Raw genomic sequence first — 16,969 nt, 5'->3', positions numbered from 1 at the left:
ACAACTGAATTCCAGGTCCTAATGTATTTATAAGCTCGTTGTTCCTTTCAATAGTTCCCTCCCACTGAAAGGAGAAGGGTGAAGTTAGGGAGAAGCAACTCCCACACATTTCATGGCCAAGGGACCACCTACTGGATTCTAAGATGTGAGTAAGTGATCTGCTTATCAGAAGAAACTGGTTAAACTTGTTCCTTTTCAAGGTTGGCAATTAAAGTTCAAATAATACATTTCACCTGGATTTTGCTCTCTCTACAAGTCAGCAGAAACTGGCTTTTTAAAGATGGTTTTTTTCGTGAGTTGGATGCAAGGACTAGGGCAACTGAAAAACCTCTATTGTGAGCATAGCTGGGGGGGGGCTGTCTGTGGAGGGCAAATTGATGGCACTCTTTTCTTACCAAGTTGCCAAATAAAGTATAGGACATCCATGTCAATGTGAATTTCAGGCATTCAGTCAATAATTTTGTAGTTATAGCTATTTCCAAACACGGCATGAAACATGATTTTACTGAAATATTCTTTATTGTTTATCTGAAATTCACATTTAGGTGGGTGTCCTGTATTTTATCTGCCAAATCTGGGAACCCTATTTGCATATGCTTTCCTCTTTGCATCACTCAAATTGCCCATAATATAACAAATCTGAAAGTACCCATCACCTGGATTCATCAATTGCAAATAATCTTTCTTCGTCTGTCCCATGTAGGGGGTTATGTTGGCCCCCAAGAAAGATAGGTCCAAACAGAAATCCCAAGACCCTGTGAATGTGATCTTGTTTGGAAAAAGGCTCATTTGCTGATGTAATGAAGTAAAAGAATTTGAGATGAGATCATCTCGGTATATCCGGATAAGCCCTGAATCCAATGACAATTATCCTCACAGCAGAGTGAAGAGAAGACACAAGATGGTGAGGGTGAGGTGCAGGAAGACAGAGGCAGAAATTAGAGTGATGTGGCCACTATCCCTGAAAGTCCAGAAAGGCCAAGAGCCCCTAGAAGCTAGAAGATGCAGGGAAAGATTCCTGGAAATCACTTCTAATCCAAGCACTCTGGCGCAATGACACACCAGGGAAAAATGATTTTGCATATAGTTATTTGTATGTAATTCACATAAACCATCTGTGTCTTGGCAGCCCTGGCCTGAGTAGCACTGAGGGAACTGAGGGAAGGCTCATGACTGGGGCCCCACAGAGCCTTAAGGAGCAGAGTGAGGATGAGCCAGGAGCACCTGCCTGTAAGGGACAACAGGGTGGCCTGAGAGCGGAGAGTGGGTCTGTTTGCTCTTCAATATTTCCTCACCTCCTAGAAAACTGAGGAATCCACAGCAGAAAGAATGGTTATTTTGCAAATGGTTAAGGAAGAACACTTTTATCAGAAATAAAATGACTCCAGGAAAAGAAGAAAATGTCTTTATGCCATTACCCAGTATGGTAACTCTTCTACTGTGTATACGTGAAAATGTCAGGAGCGCATTTCTACATTGACATTTTAATAGATTGTATGACAAATATTACAGGACAATTCTTGGAAAAGTCAAACCACATAATCTACAGTAATTTTTTACTAAACTTTTAATTTCACGAAAGTGGTAAGTTAGGAGGAGACTGGAAATCTGAATTCATATCAGATTCTAATGAAAAGAAATTAATTTTAACCAAATCAACAAGTAGGAGTTTTATTATTTAATTAGCATTTGATTGGAAAGAGTTCATTAGCTTCACAATAGGAACAATCAATACTTAGGTAAAGTACTTTATTGTTGCAAAACTTTAGAATATCGGTTTTGCATGTTCTTGGCCTGCATGGCTGTTTTATTAAAACCTGAAAGCCTTCCTGGCTTCTTCTGAAGTTTTCACATCCATGGGAGGCTTCCTTGGGTTGCCAGGCTGTAGAAACTTCTTCACTGTGGGCAAGTTGCTGATTCTGGTTTTCAGACCTGTAATTCACAAAGCACAGCCTCAGAGTGAAGCCAAGACCTGCCACCATTTATACCGCCCAGGGAATCTGAGACCCTTCTACACAAAGACCAAGCAAGTCTGCGCCATCAGCACCAGCATGGAGGCAGAAACAGACATTGAGTGAGAAATAAAGATAAAAGCAAGAACATGTAGCTCACTTGTATTTTCCCCAAAGATGTTGTTCAGTCAGATTTTAATCCACTCAGTTATCCCTATCTTTCTCCTTACATATTAATCCTATAGATTAGTGACTCTTGTATAAGACAAGAAAAATCAATGTGCCTGTGAGATATCAACACAGATCAGTCTCTAAGCAGAAGAAAAATATGGGGAAATGAGTTGGAAAGGAAAATGTTATAGAAAATATTAAAGACAAACCGTGGGACCACCTTTTCTCAGTGAGAGATACAGTGTGGGGGGCAGAGTTCTAGAGAGCTGTGCAGAGAGGAACACAATGTCTGACAGCAGGAGACAGAGCCCAGGGAGGAAACCAGATGGAAAGGGCCCTGCTCAGACACACTTGGTGCGGGAAGACAAGGGGACATGTGTGATAAGGACATCACAAAGAACTCAGGAACAGAAACCACACTGAAATAGAGGGATGGGGAGAGATGCTGGGCCCTGGGTCGTTTCCATGATAAAAGGCAAGTGCTGTTCATGAGGTAGCATGCACCACACATTTCATGAACGTAACAAGAATCTTTCCCTGCTTGTGAGGAACAAGACATAACAAGAATCTTTCCCTGATTGTGAGGAATCAGGGCCTGGAAGCTCACTTTGGAGACCTGAGGGCACTGAAGGCCTGGAGAAGGCTGGGTCAGAATGTGGCCAGTTCCAGGGCCCAGATACGAGATCCCAAGATGGGAGATGTGGGGCTGCCTCTCTGGGCTGTGAAATGGGTCACCTTCAGCAGAGGAAAGCTGGAGATAAGGCTGGAGTCAAGCTCTTCCATGTAGTATAGAAATTCCACCAGGTGAATGTCAGCCCTGCTCAGCTCGTTGCCAACAAGGTAATCTTGCCCGTGGCTCTTTCACACCTGGATAATTGGAGGAATCAGATCAGGAACACATGCGCAATCAGGCTGGGGCCCCTGCTTCTTCCTGAGTTTCTCCAGCCTGACTCTTCCACCTCTGCTGCCTCACTGAATGCGTGGAGAGACCCGGAGCTTTCTCCATGTTCCCTGACTCATTGAGAAAGTAAGAAGTGTAGCTCTGCTAATTCCTTGGTTGGAGCCCAGGCTCTCATTGTCTCTTCTCATTCCACCTCACTGCGGCATCCACACCACCCACTTGGCTTGCATCTTCCACATGGGCCAGGGGCTCAGCACCTGCTACAACATGTTCTGGCTTCCCTAGACCCTACAGCGTGCAGCCCTGACTTTCAGGGCATGATTCTACACTCTGCTATCTCTCTCCAATATCTCTTGGGCAATGACTCCACCTTCATGACAGCACTCCTCCCCCAGGAGGAGACTATGTCAGAGTCCTCATTTCTCCTTGTATGCTCTGCTTATTTCCTGCTCTAGGATCTGAAGTAAACCTGGGTGAACTTGAATTCATCCCCTTTCTTGCAACATTGGCACTTACTGATTTCACTGTGTTATAATCTGCGTGCCACAGTATCCAGGGTGAACTGCATTGATATCTGCAACTTACTTTGAAATGCAAAAAAAAAAAAAAAAATTGTGTTTGACTGAGGGAGACAGGGGTGGAGTGACTGCCACATGTGATAAAGCCCAGATGAGATGTTAATTTTGCTCTCTAGGTGGTTGGTGTATATATGGTCTTAAAATATTTCTTTCAACTATTGTGAATGTATAAAATGTTTCATAACAAAATTTTTAGTGATATGTGATATTTATTAAAATATTTCAGCACATTCACATCATAAATAATAAAATGAGAAAACATACAACATCACTGATTTAAGGTAACATTTTGGCAAATACCCTTTCAGACTGTGTATACATATCTAAGTGTAAATAATTACTTGATACATAAAGAAAATGCAACATCAAATGCTATATTGTAGCATACATAGTTCAGATTCATGTATCACGGGACTCTTTGGTAGGACCTGTGAAATTCTTCCTCACAGTCTATTTTTATACCATGCCTTGAGAGTCAAGTGCTCAATTAACATCAAGGAAGGCTTTTTGGACACGAAGGTCAATGTCCCACAAATGCACAGGCACTATTTCTCTGTTGCCTTATGTTATTGACTGAATGTTTATGTTTCCCCAAAATTCATATGTTGGGATCCTGACCCCCGATGTGATGCTGTTAGTAGGTGGGGCTTTCAGGAGTTGTGGGGGTGGAGCTCTCATGAATGACATTAGTCCCCTTATAAAAGGGACCATAGAGAACTCCCTTGGCATGTTTGCCATGTGAGGACACAGTCAGAGATTAGTTGTCTATGAACCAAGGAACAGGCACTCCCCAGATGTGGAATCTGCTGGCACATTGATCTTGTACTTCCCAGCCTACAGAGCTGTGAGATAGAAACATCTGTTCTTTACCCAGTCTATGATGTTTTTGTTACAGCAGCCAAACTGCTAAGACACCCTCTAAACTCTTAGTGCCCTTATAGACTAAACAGCTTCTATCATGACCTTTACAACAGTGAAATATGCCAGCATTTGGTCAATAACTGCCAACTTTCCTAATTTTTGCCTCCACTATCAGTTTATGACCAAACACAGAAAGTAAATCTGACCTATCATACAGAAATTCACACTTCTAGTTAGCCAGCTTATAGCATCTTCATGCCAACAACCTGCAATCGGGGCATAAGTTTTTCCACCATAAATCTCTCAGACTTTCCTAACTGCTTCTGAATCTCTGGCAAATGCAAGTGATGGTTTCTGACTTCCTTACTATAGCAAGCTCAAAATAAACACCTTTTGCTTATTCTCATTTGGGTTGTCTTCGTTCACTTTCACAGTTTTTCTGAAGGTTGCGACAAGACATGGTCTATGTTGCCCATTGTCATGGACCCCAGCCTTCAACCAGGTGCAGTATCCACAAAGGCTCCTTGTGCCTTGTGGCAAGTCTGCACCTGGGCTGAACTCTTTTCTCTTTGCTTTGAGCTCTTTCACTTTTTATTCTCAGTTTGGACCTTGGTTTTGTATTGGTTCCCATCTGCTTACCATCCTTAATAGAACCAGGCCTTTTCTGCCTGTTTGTTTCTTTTCAGTCTTTCGTGGTACTGCTTTGTGTTATGCTATCAAGAAGTGTTTGTCATTAAAAAAAAAAAAAAAAGAGGCAGCACATAGGCATAGGCCCAGAAGCCTGTTTTTCAAGACAACCTCACAGTACACTGAGTTTGAGGTTCTCACTGGACCTCTGTCCATGTGTACAAACTCTGCTGTGGGTCATCCCTGAAACTAAAAGAAGTTCTTCACTCTTGGCTTTTGTTCTTGTCATTCTTTGAAATTGGCAGTGATCCAGGCAGAAGATTACAGTTTCTACTTGGGGCAGAGTACTGACTGTGACTTTAGGTTTTCTTTATCCCCATTAGGTGGTAATCCATATGGTTGGGTGAAAAAAAATCTCTTTTGTAGTTTGGAAGCTCAAATCATGTAGCCACTGAAAAGATAAAGACATGCCTAGGGCGAGAGATGGGACTCTGGAATACTGTACCTCAGCATACATGCCCAAGGCCCAGCCTGTTGCTGACCATAATGCCCCTGCCACAGTCCCGCCCACTCAGGGAAGGACCTAAATCACTCTGTGTTCTCTGTTATGGAAGAACAGAAAATATACCGTACAGGGCTCTCTCCTTTATGTCTTTCCCATAGAGGTTGTGTTTGCTGGCAATGTAGTTGAGAATGGCTCTGGTCTGCACCAGCTTCACCTCGTCAATCTCAACTATTGGCACTTGCTGGAACATCAAACTCCCATCTTTAGAAAGAAGAAAAAAAAAAGGAGAGTGAGATGTCTATGAATCCCAGTCTTTCAGCGTGAAGAAATGTTCACTGAAATGACTAAATTTATAAAACAGAAAAGAAATTATTGCCTGGTATAACCTCTCAATGGAAATAGAATTTGTTTTTAGCTTCCTGTAGTCCTTTTTCTTATTAATCTTCCTCTTGCCTTTTAACCTGTTATTTCATTTATGTTTTTATTCCTCATCCAGATACATAATAGGTCTCTTGTATTTTTTGTGTTGATATATCTTCATAGATATTTTAGGAAGAAGCTGGGAGAGGCTGCTGCAAGCCCACCAGTCAGATGCCATTTAACATGGGAATTTTTCAGAGTAAATCTCATGATGTAAAGACATTAAACACAGTTCTGAGAGAAGTTTCTATGTAGGCCCTTTGTGTGCTCTTCAATACCCCCACTGGACAGTGTGCACAGGGTGGGTGCTGTGTTCCTCACCCTACTGCTGCTGCCCCGGCTCATGTCCCTCCTCACCCTCTGACCTGGGCTTCCAACCAATTCAACACTGTCTCATCATCTAAGCCTATGTTGCAAGAATATCACCTTGTCAAATTCATAAGAGAAATGAATTCAAGATGGACCTATTTCAATTCCTTTCCTCCAATGCATGTCCATGCATGTCCTTGGATGGGGAGGGATATGTGGGATCCTGAACCAACCACAGCTCATTCACAGTGTCGAAAGCATGAAAGCAAGGAGAGGCCATTCTCAAGTCGCTGGGGATGGCTCCTCTAGCAAATACTCTAAGAGGTTTGGCCCTTTTAGCCTGGAGAGAGTTGACAGACCTGCTCAAGGAGCCCCACCCTTTCTACTTTAACCACTTTTTTCTCTCTCCACCACCCCAACCACCACCTTTCACACACATAGACACGGCCTGGTATTAAAACCTTCAAGTGTACTTTCTACTAGATACCTTCGTCAGAGACACGTAGAGACTTGATCTTACCATTTCTTAACTTTTCCAAATCTTCTGCAGATTCTAGAAATTTCTCTTCAAACCAAAAGCAGAGTCAGTAAATGGGCTCCTGATAGGTCATTCTATAGCATTATAGACTTTTAACTTTGAATGGCTAATGTCTGGTAAACAATTTGGAGGCTATAAGATTTCTGAGTTTGGCAGTGCACACAGAGGGGTCTGGTCATGGCCATTTGGAAATTTAGACTAGATTCATCAAGAAAAAGGCATGGATCACAGCACATAGCCACTCAATCTTTTAGTTCACTTCATGTACACCCTGATCGCTCCCATGTCCGTGATTAGGTCATGATTTGAGAGAGGATGTCACTGGAGTTAAGGGATCAGGCAGTTCTTCTAGTCATGGTGTTGTCATATCATAGGAAAGCATGTGTCTCTGCGTGAGATCAGACCACAGCCTTTGTGTCCCCAGTGTGGGCTATGCAATGGGCTAATGACCATCAAGAATTCTGCCACCAAGGAATCTCTGCTGTAGTTTATATCACCCTGCTTGTTAGGAGCCCTACTAAGCAGGAGATAGGTCCTGCTATTGCACAACTTTAACTCTTGCAATGATAATTTCCCCTCCTGGAGTAAATGGAACACAATAGAGTAGAATTCTCAATTTGAGGAAGGAATTAGGGTCCCCATAATAGTGTTATTTTTAATGAAAATCTCTGGTTTATGATATGGCTGTGTGGGTTTAATATCACTATTTTCATATCCTGGCTTCTTGATTTTGGACACATTGTTGAATCTCTCTGTGTCTCAGTATCCTAACCTATGAAATGGATACACTTATGATGGTTTTGTTAAAGATTGGTATGAAAATTAAATTACAAAGTCACTTGGAAAAGTAGCAGGTATATAATAAATGCTCATTAAATATACGTTTTGGAACTCTGAGAGATGGCTGCTATTTCATAGCACCCTTTTCAAAAAACTTAAATCAATCTAAGATCACTGAATATATACTCTCTTGTTGACCTGTGTCCAGTAATTTAAACTTTGAAATAAATTACACCTTGTCCTGAGGGTAGCTGGAATGGCAGCCAGCAAGGTTGTCTAAATCTGATCAGAAACTCTGAGTGGATGCAGGTATTTAATATAAATATGAAAATCAGTTATTACATAATGATGCAGTTGACTTAATAGGCAGAATCTATAAAAATAAAAGTTAAAGCAGACACTTACAAAGATTTTCAGGATTTCACTGTTAATATGATCTGGTTCCAATCTTGGCTCTGCCTCATAATAGCTGTGTGATCTGGGAATCAGCACTTAACATCTTTAAGCGTTAGTTCCCTCATCTGCAAAATGGGCATAGAACGTTTTCTTAACAGAATGTCTTAATGTTTTCAAAATGCATCATACAGGGCCGGACCCACATACATCAAGTAATAAACAGTAGTGGCGTTTGAAGTGGCTAATTATGCTTTAATAGACTTCTTTATGGTGAAATGTCAGCAAATTGGGGGTTTCTAGCTTGCTCCGTGGAACAGAGTTTGTTGTGGATCTGTGATCACACAGGACCAGGATCTAGAGGTCATGGTGGGGTGGGGCGGGGTGGGGAGGTGTAGACCGGTGCAGGAAGGGTGTGCCAGCAATTAATACAGCGTCCAGTTCAGGAAAAACCTTAGGAATGGTGGGTGGTCCTGGCAGGAGGGTGACAGAGGTGGTGGGACTGGCAAGTGAGATGTGCTTGTGAGGCTGAGGACTAGGTTGTGATCATCAGCCTTAGGGCACTGAGACCCCAGAAGCCTGAGCAAGGGCTGCAGTGAGCCCTGCCCCCGCCTTCAAGTCAGACTGGAAGGAGACCAGGGAGCCTGGGTTCCTCCCTGCCTTGCCCCTGCCTCGCTCCCTCCTGCTGAACTCTTCCTGCCCGGGCTCTGAACATATCCCTGAGCTGCAGAGCTGACGTCTGGGTAACAGTGAAACGGGGTATTCATTTGTACAAAAGAAAAAAAAAATTAAAAAAAAACCCTGAAATGACAGTGTGTGGATTTTTTGTGTGCTTGTTTATTCGTAGGATTGAGAAAGAGTGAGGCTAAAGTCCCAAGCCTTCGTGAAGCAATGGAGAAAGTGCCGTCCCGAGGTTCAGGTCCACACGGCGCTGTAAGGCTGAAGGGGCTCGCTGGAAGTTCCCCTCACAGGACACCACCGCACCTGAAACCCTCTTTTTCTGCTACCATCCAGGGGACAAGATCTCCTGAGTTTGTGCAAGACTTACTCCGGAAGAAAACCCTCAGACAGTTACTGAGGGACTCTGGTCTGGACTGGGAAGTGTTTTTCTCAGTGACACCTCTAGAGGGCAGCACTCAACGGAGTCCCAGAGACACCTCCCAGCATTTCCTCCTCAGACGCTGGGTGGATGATCTGGTAACACTGAGGAATGCTTGGGTGTTCTCCTAGAAGCTCCTGATTTTAATCACCTGTTCACTTGTCTCCATTCTTATAGATATATAGGCTACCCGAGGGCAGAGACTGAGTCTGTCTTGTTCACTCTCTACGTCCAGAACCTCACACAGAATCTGGCACTTAGTAGGTGCACAACAAAATAATCATTGAATTAATATTCTGAGTCTTTATCAGGTGAGTATGCAGTTTCACTTTACATTCACTTTCTAATTTTATGCCTTTTTATCCTCTTATTGTATAAATTTCTAACATGTATAAAAATAACACAAAAGTATAATGGCCTTTCTTATATTCCTCACATAGAATCAATGATTATCAATATTAGGGAAAAGAGTGAAACGCTGTAAAATATTTGGAGAGATTTATTCTGAGCCAAATATGAGTGACCAATGGCCCGTGATACAGTCCTCAGGAGATTCTGGGAACGTGTACTCAAGGTGATTGGGATATAGCTTAATTTTAGGGAGATATGAGACATCAATCAATTATAGAGATGTACGTTGGTTCAGTCCAGAAAGGCAGGATAACTGGAAGTGTGGGCTTCCAGGTTTTGTGTAGATTTAAAATTTTCCAATTGGCAGTTGATTGAAAGAGTTATGATCTAAAGACCTGGGATCAATAGAAAGGAATATCTAGGTTAGGATAATACGGGGGTGTGAAGACCAAAGTTTTATCATGCAGATGAAGCATCCAGGTAGCAGGCTTCAGAGAGAATAAATTGTATTAGGTTGGTCCAAAAGTCATTGCGGTTTTTACCATTGAAAGTTATGTTTCTTATCAGATTTAGAGTCTGTTCTATCAGTAATTCCAAAAGAGAGGAAGGCATGTCCAATTCCCCACTTCCCCTCATGGCCTAAATTGGTTTTTCAGGTTAACTTAGTAATGCCCTTGCTGAGAAGAGGGTCCATTCAGATGGCTGGGTCTGGGGAAGAGGCTTAGAATTTTATATTTGGTTTACACCAACTAAAGCCAATGTGTTTTCATCTACATGCCCACCCACTTTCTCCTTGTAATGATGTGAGGAAATCCCAGATACCATATATTTTATTCTTAGATACCTCAATGTATTTCTCTAAAACAGAAGAATGATTTTAAGTATAGCCGTAGTACATTATCACACACGAAACATTAACAATAATTTTTTCATGACATCAAACATTCAATCAATATCTATGTTTCTAACTGTTATATAAATGCCATAAATTATTTTTTATAGTTTGTTTAAATCCAAGTTCAGTTAAGGTTCACACATTTTGATTAGTTTCTTAAATGTATCTTGATGTTTATGCTCTTAGATGAAAAGATATTTTAACCATTTATTAGATCAAATTCATCATCTCTTTCTTAATAACTGCCAATTTTCATTTAAGGTACAACACTTGACAAGTCATTTAGTAAGAAACATCTCATAGTTTCTGAGGGAAAAGTATCCGGTAAGGTCAATTTTAGATCCAATTTAAGATGACCTCTCAGAACCTACCTGTACTCCAGCTGTAGCTAGGCACCACCAGATGGACTCCATTCTGCCCCGTCCATTGTGGTAGTAGAGCTTGGGTTTCCCACCATGATAGCAGACTCCCGGAGGTTTCTCTAAGCATGAATGAATGAATGAATGAATGAGTGACTGAAGCCATAGAATAAAAAATGTTCATTAGGATGTATGGTTGAAAACCACCAGCAATACTGAAGATGAATCTGCCTTCTTCATGACTGGGTTGGAGGAATTCCTCGAATATTTTCTTGGCCCAAATTGTTACCCATCGGTGACCACCCTCAGATTCTAGCAAACCAGTCTCACGTGCCCATTGGTTAAATGTAACCATTCTTGTCATGCTAAGAGGTGAGAGTTTGTGGTAATAACGCATATATGGAAGGTAGCAGGAAGAGGAAGAATTCAAGAACTAATATTTATTAAAAACATCCTAGTGATACTTCCCCAATGCTAGTTCCTTTTAATATGTTATATCTTTAATCCTCCTAAGTCTCATGAAATGCCTATTAGTATCTCCATTTTTTGGTTAATGAAATGGAACATCAGAGAAGTGAAATGCAATGTCCACAATCACACTCTAGGTGGTGATAAACATGAAAATCCACACCCAGGACTAAAATGAAGGCAGATCTGGAACCCACCTAGGTGAAGGCCCTGGGAACCCAGTAAGTGACGAAGAAACCAGAGGATGTCATGACAGGGAGGACCAGGAAGGAGCAAAGTCACTCTTCAGCTCTTTGGCTGTTAGGCTACCGATATGGTTTGGCTCTGTGTCCCCACCTAAATCTCATCTCAAATTGTAATCCCCATAATCCCCACATGTTGAGGGATGGACCTGGTGGGAGGTGATTGGATCGTGGAGGCGGTTTCCCCCATACTGTTCTCCTGAGAGTGAGTTCTCATGAGATCTGTTGGTTTTATAAAGGGCAGTTCCCCCTTCTCTCTCTCTCTCTGTCTCTGCTGCTGCTGCCTTGTGAAGAAGATGCCTGCTTCCGCTTCACCTTCCACCATGCCTGTAAGTTTCCTGAAACTTCCCCAGCCGTGTGGAACTGTGAGTCAGTTAAAATTCTTTCCTTTATAAATTACTCAGGCTCAGGGAAGTTCTTTATAGCAGTGTGAAAATGGACTAATACAGCTACGTTTGATCAAAGGGAGAAATAAGGCCTTAGACTTGCTTAACTGTAACTATGAGATCCAAATTCTTAACAGAGAATCATAATTTTCTTGATTCTCTTGGAATTCTATTTTCTACCTCTATAGGGTGCATTTTGTTTTATAACCTGGAAAAAGAGATGCTGCATTAATTTTGCAGGGAATGGAAGGAGCTGGCATTTGTTCAATGTCAGTCACACACTGGCCATTCTTACAAATTTATCTTCATTTTATTCCACAAAAATCACCTAAGGTGAGTGCTGTTGTTAACGTCATTTTACAGTTGAGAATACTGAGGTTTTTTGAATAACTTGCCCAAAGTAAGTGGTGGATCTGGGATTCAAATCCATTGCTATTCAAAACCAAAGACTGGCCAGGCGCAGTGGCTCACACCTGTAATCCCAACACTTTGGGAGGCCGAGGCAGGTGGATCACCTGAAGTCAGGAGTTTGAGACCAACCTGGCCACATTGGTGAAACCTTGTCTCCATTAAAAATACCAAAAAATTATCCAGGCATGGTGGTGCACGCCTCTAATTCCAGCTACTAAGGAGGCTGAGGCACAAGAACTGCTTGAACCCAGGAGGTAGAGGCTGCTGTAGTCCAGCCTGGGTGACAGAGTGAGACTCTGTCTCAAAAAAGAAAATAAAAAAAAAAAGACTGGGACTTATTTTTTGTGTTAATGTCTCTCAAATATGCATGGTAATCTTTCAGCAGACTGTGAAACCCAATACTTTAAAAATAAGATATAAAAGAATAAAAAATACCAGAGAGCATGACATGTTGAAGGGTAAGTAATGTTTCATGTTTTTAGTTTCAGTTATATGTATGTTATGTGTATGGATGTTTGCATGCATGCAGCTCATTTTGGCCATTGCAAATGGTTAGAGATAAATTTATCAGGGCTCGTCAAGGAAGTTTGATAGCCTTTGCTCTCTCCTAGCCTGCTTGGGAGGTGGAACATAGCAGAGTATCAGAGAATGAAAACCAAGTCTACCGGGACAGACCATAAATAATTGTATCATGAGTTTGAATGGAAACACACAAGACTCATTGAAAGCAGGCATTCCAGTGCCAGGACTTAGGAACAGTGGGATTTTCTTTCCAAACTCCCAGCTCTGTTATAAAATATTAAGATTCTTCCTGCAAACTTTTGTGGTCGTCAAGGTTGGTATATTGGTACAAAAATATACTTGTCTTTACCAACAGATGTATTTCTAAAAAAGTATGTATGACTTGAATTTGGAAATCAAAATCTCTTAAATATCTACATTTTAAAATGTGGAACTCAGCCTAACTTTTAGAAAGTAAAGAATTCTTTGAACATACTTAATCAACTCATCTGTCTTGTAATTAGAGACTTTGCACATTGCACTTTCCTCTCATTGGAAATGCAAATAGCGTGATTCAGCAGAAGGAAAGGGAGAGTGAACCTCACCCAGAGAGTGGGTGTGCTTGTTTAATTGTTATCAACTAGAGTTCACAGAGTGACTCAAGTCGCACACTTGTACCCTTAGCCATTACTGAGGATCATGTTTCGAAGGGAAATGAATTGTTATCTTACATAGCATTTTATCATAATGCTCTCGCTTATAAGTAACATATCACCTTCCCAATATGAGGTTTCCAAAAGCCAGACCAAGACTGGGACAAACTTGACCACAGAGCTTTGCTGGGTGAACAGAATTTGAGAACCAGAGAGCTCAAAGATTTGCCATGGGTCACACACACATGCTCCTCATTCATGGTCAATACCTAGGGAGTGTGTCTACCTTCTGCAACAACCCTGGGAAATGGCTCCTAATATCCTAATGAAAGATGGGCACACTGAGGTTCAAGAGCTAAAGCGACTGACCCACGCTGCACACGTGGTGCCTGTTGGGTCAGCCTGAACTCCTTCTAATTGCAGGTCCAGAGCTTTTCCACTCCACCCTATAAGCTGGCTCTGCTTCTGTCTGAGAAATTGTTTCATATTTTCCCATTCAGACTCCATTAGCCAGCTAAAGGTTTAAAGGCGAGCGCAAGAGACAAACATCTGAATCTTGAGTTCCTTTCTGTTAGCAGCTTTTCAGGAGCTTGATTAGAAGAAAAAATTAATGAAAGTGTGCCTTTCCCTGATACGACAACCTAAAACCCTGAGTGAGTTGAGGACTAGTATATTTACCTCAATTAGAAAATGAGCTTGTATTGAAAGAAATATAACCTATGATAATCCCAGTAGTAAATTAAAAGAGTTAGGTCTCTGGGTGGTCCTAATTACACTGTTTCTTGTCAGAGAGAAGGCACACTGAGATAAACCACAACTCCTTCCATTATGGGGTTCATAAACTCAGCAGGCTCTCTGAATTCTGAGTTTAATTTTCTCTTTTCAAAATAGGGATTGTTGGCCAGGTGTGGTGGCTCACGCCTGTACTCCCAGCACTTTGGGAGGCCAAGATGGGCAGAGAGATCAGGAGTTCGAGACCAGCCAGGCTAACATGGTGAAACCCCATCTCTACTAAAAACAAAAAAATTAGCCAGGTGTGGTGGCGGGCACCTGTAGTCCCAGCTGCTAGGGAGGCTGAGGCAGGAGAATTTCTTGAACCCAGGAGATGGAGGTTACAGTGAGCTGAGATTGCACCACTGCACTCCAGCCTGGGTGACACAGAGAGATTCTGTCTAAAATAAACAAACAAAAAATAGGGATTTCCATACCTATTTTTGAGGGCTGTTGAGAAAGTTAAATGAAATAATTGATCTGGTTTGGCTCTGTGTCCCCACCCAAATCTCATCTCAAATTGTAATCTCTATAATCCCCTCATGTTGAGGAAGAGACCTGGTGGAGGTGATTGGATCTTGGGGGCGGTTTCCCCCATGTTGATCTCACGATAGTGAGTGAGTTCTAATGAGATCTGATGGTTTTATAAGCGGTGGTTTCTCCTGCTCTCTCCTTTCCCTGCTGCGTTGTGAAGAAGGTACTTTCTTCTCCTTCACCTTCCACCATGATTGTTAAGTTTCCTTAGGCCTCCCCAGCCATGCAGAATTGTGAGCCAATCAAACCACTTTTCTTTATAAATTACCCAGTTTCGGGTATTTTTTATAGCAGTGTGAAAACAGACTAATAAAATAATGTACATAAAATTCATAATAGGAACTGAGTAATGAGAATGTCCTCCGACCCCCACTTCTTGGGATGTGGATGAGTCTCTCTGAACACACTGGGTAGTACATGGGTCTCCTCTCTCTCTCTCTCTGTCTCTCTTAACCCATCAAGCTCTGGTAAAAAAAGATTTTATGTATATCCAGATTTTTTTTCAAAGAAGTCACACAATGGGTCTTTTCTATAAAGCTCCTGTACAGAGGTTAATGATATTCACTAATCCAGTCAACCTGGGTGATATGGTTTGGCTGTGTCTCCATCCAAATCTCATCTTGAATTGTAGCTCTTATAATTCCCACGTGTCACGGGAGGAACCCAGAGAGAGATAATTGACTCATGGGGGTGGGTCTTTCCATGCTGTTCTGATAGTGAGTAAGCCTCGCAAGATCTGTAGGTTTTATAAAGGGGAGCTCCCCTGTACACACTCTCTTGCCTGCTGCCATGTAAGAGGTCCCTTTACTCTTCCTTCGTCTTCTACCATGATTGTGAGGCCTCCCACCCACATGAAACTATGAGTCCATTAAACCTTTTTACTTTATAAATGACTCAGTCTCAGGTATGTCCTTATTAGTAGCATGAGAACAGACTAATACACTGGATTAACAGGAAGTTTTCAGTGAAGGTTCAGGGAGGCCTGACCCGTCGTTAACACAGTCTTGCTTAACTCCTAGACTGTAGCAGATCCCTGGTTCCCAGGTTGTTTTATAACCTTGAAAAAGAGATGATTTATATCCCAGAAAAAGGCTCCCATACCCTGCACCTGGTGGGCCTCTCTCCTCAGACCAGGCCCGGTTACCACTCACCCCCTGCTCAGGGCAGTCTGAGCCTTTCCTACTGCCAGGCCCCCTTTGCATGAACTCCAGCCATGCATGTGGGAGCCCCACTGCCTCTCTCCAGCTATTCATAGCTCTTGAGCAGGGTCTCACTCTTAACACTTGATGAAAACAGTCACTTCTCTACACCATCCTGTTACTTACCTGGAATGTAGACATTTTGCTGATCCTTCCTCAATTCCTTGTTTCTGGAGTATTCTCCTCTTTTAAAAACAGTTTCAGTGTCTCAATGATGATGGCTTGTAGCAAAAAATATTTGGTCTGATTTGGTCCTTACCCTAAAGGGTTTAAATCTAGTCAGAAAAATAGCTTTATGGGGCCGAGTGTGGCGGCTCATGCCTCTAATTGCAGCACATTCAGAGGCCAAGACAGGTGATCACTTGAGCCCAGGAGTTCGAGACCAGCCTGGGCAACATGCTGAAACCTCATCTCTACCAAAAATGCCCCCCCCCCAAAAATTGTCTGGCATGGTGGCATGTGCCTGTAGTCCCAGCTACTAGGGAGGGTGAAGTGGGAGAATCACTTGAATCCAGGAGGTGGAGATTGCAGTGAGCCTAGATCATGCCACTGTACCCCACCCTGGGTGACAGAGCAAGACTGTCTCAAGAAAAAAAAAAAAAGAGAGAAAAGAAAAAAGAAAAACAGGCTTGTGGACAACTAACAGAGCAGAATGTGCTCAGCAGTGACTTCATTTTAATGGGTTCCTGAAAATCCCAACCCAAGAATCATAATTCTCTTAGTCAAGCAAATCAGAGCAAGGGGAGAAGGCTGCCAGACTCAGAAAAAGCTGAGGACCCAGTCTCTTCTGCCCAGGTGGGCTCCTTTTTTCCACAGTAGCATCTCAATCTGCAGGTTCAGTGGATTTTGTATCTCCCAAATGTCTGCTTTCCTACCCTTCAAAGTAGGATCACTCATCTGTATTTAAACATTGCTCTCTGTAACCTCTTGCAACTCTCATTTCAGTATCTTCTCACATGGGTGCTATATTTCTTTCCTGTGAATTATTTTATAGCTTGCATAGCTCTCAAATCTGGATCTGAAAAGAGGATCTCACTGAAACTCCTGGTCTTCCTTTTATAACAT

At 42.2% G+C, this 16,969-nt stretch overlaps 1 pseudogene; it reads right to left on the bottom strand.

The window, feature by feature from the left end:
• Nucleotides 1-1,810: 1,810 nt before the first annotated feature.
• On the bottom strand, nucleotides 1,811-16,045 carry LOC104663243 (annotated as a pseudogene).
• Nucleotides 16,046-16,969: the final 924 nt, after the last annotated feature.

This window comes from Rhinopithecus roxellana, chromosome 4 (genome assembly GCF_007565055.1).
Source record: "Rhinopithecus roxellana isolate Shanxi Qingling chromosome 4, ASM756505v1, whole genome shotgun sequence".
Lineage (NCBI taxonomy): Eukaryota > Metazoa > Chordata > Mammalia > Primates > Cercopithecidae > Rhinopithecus > Rhinopithecus roxellana.
This window is presented reverse-complemented; position numbering and strand designations above follow the sequence as displayed.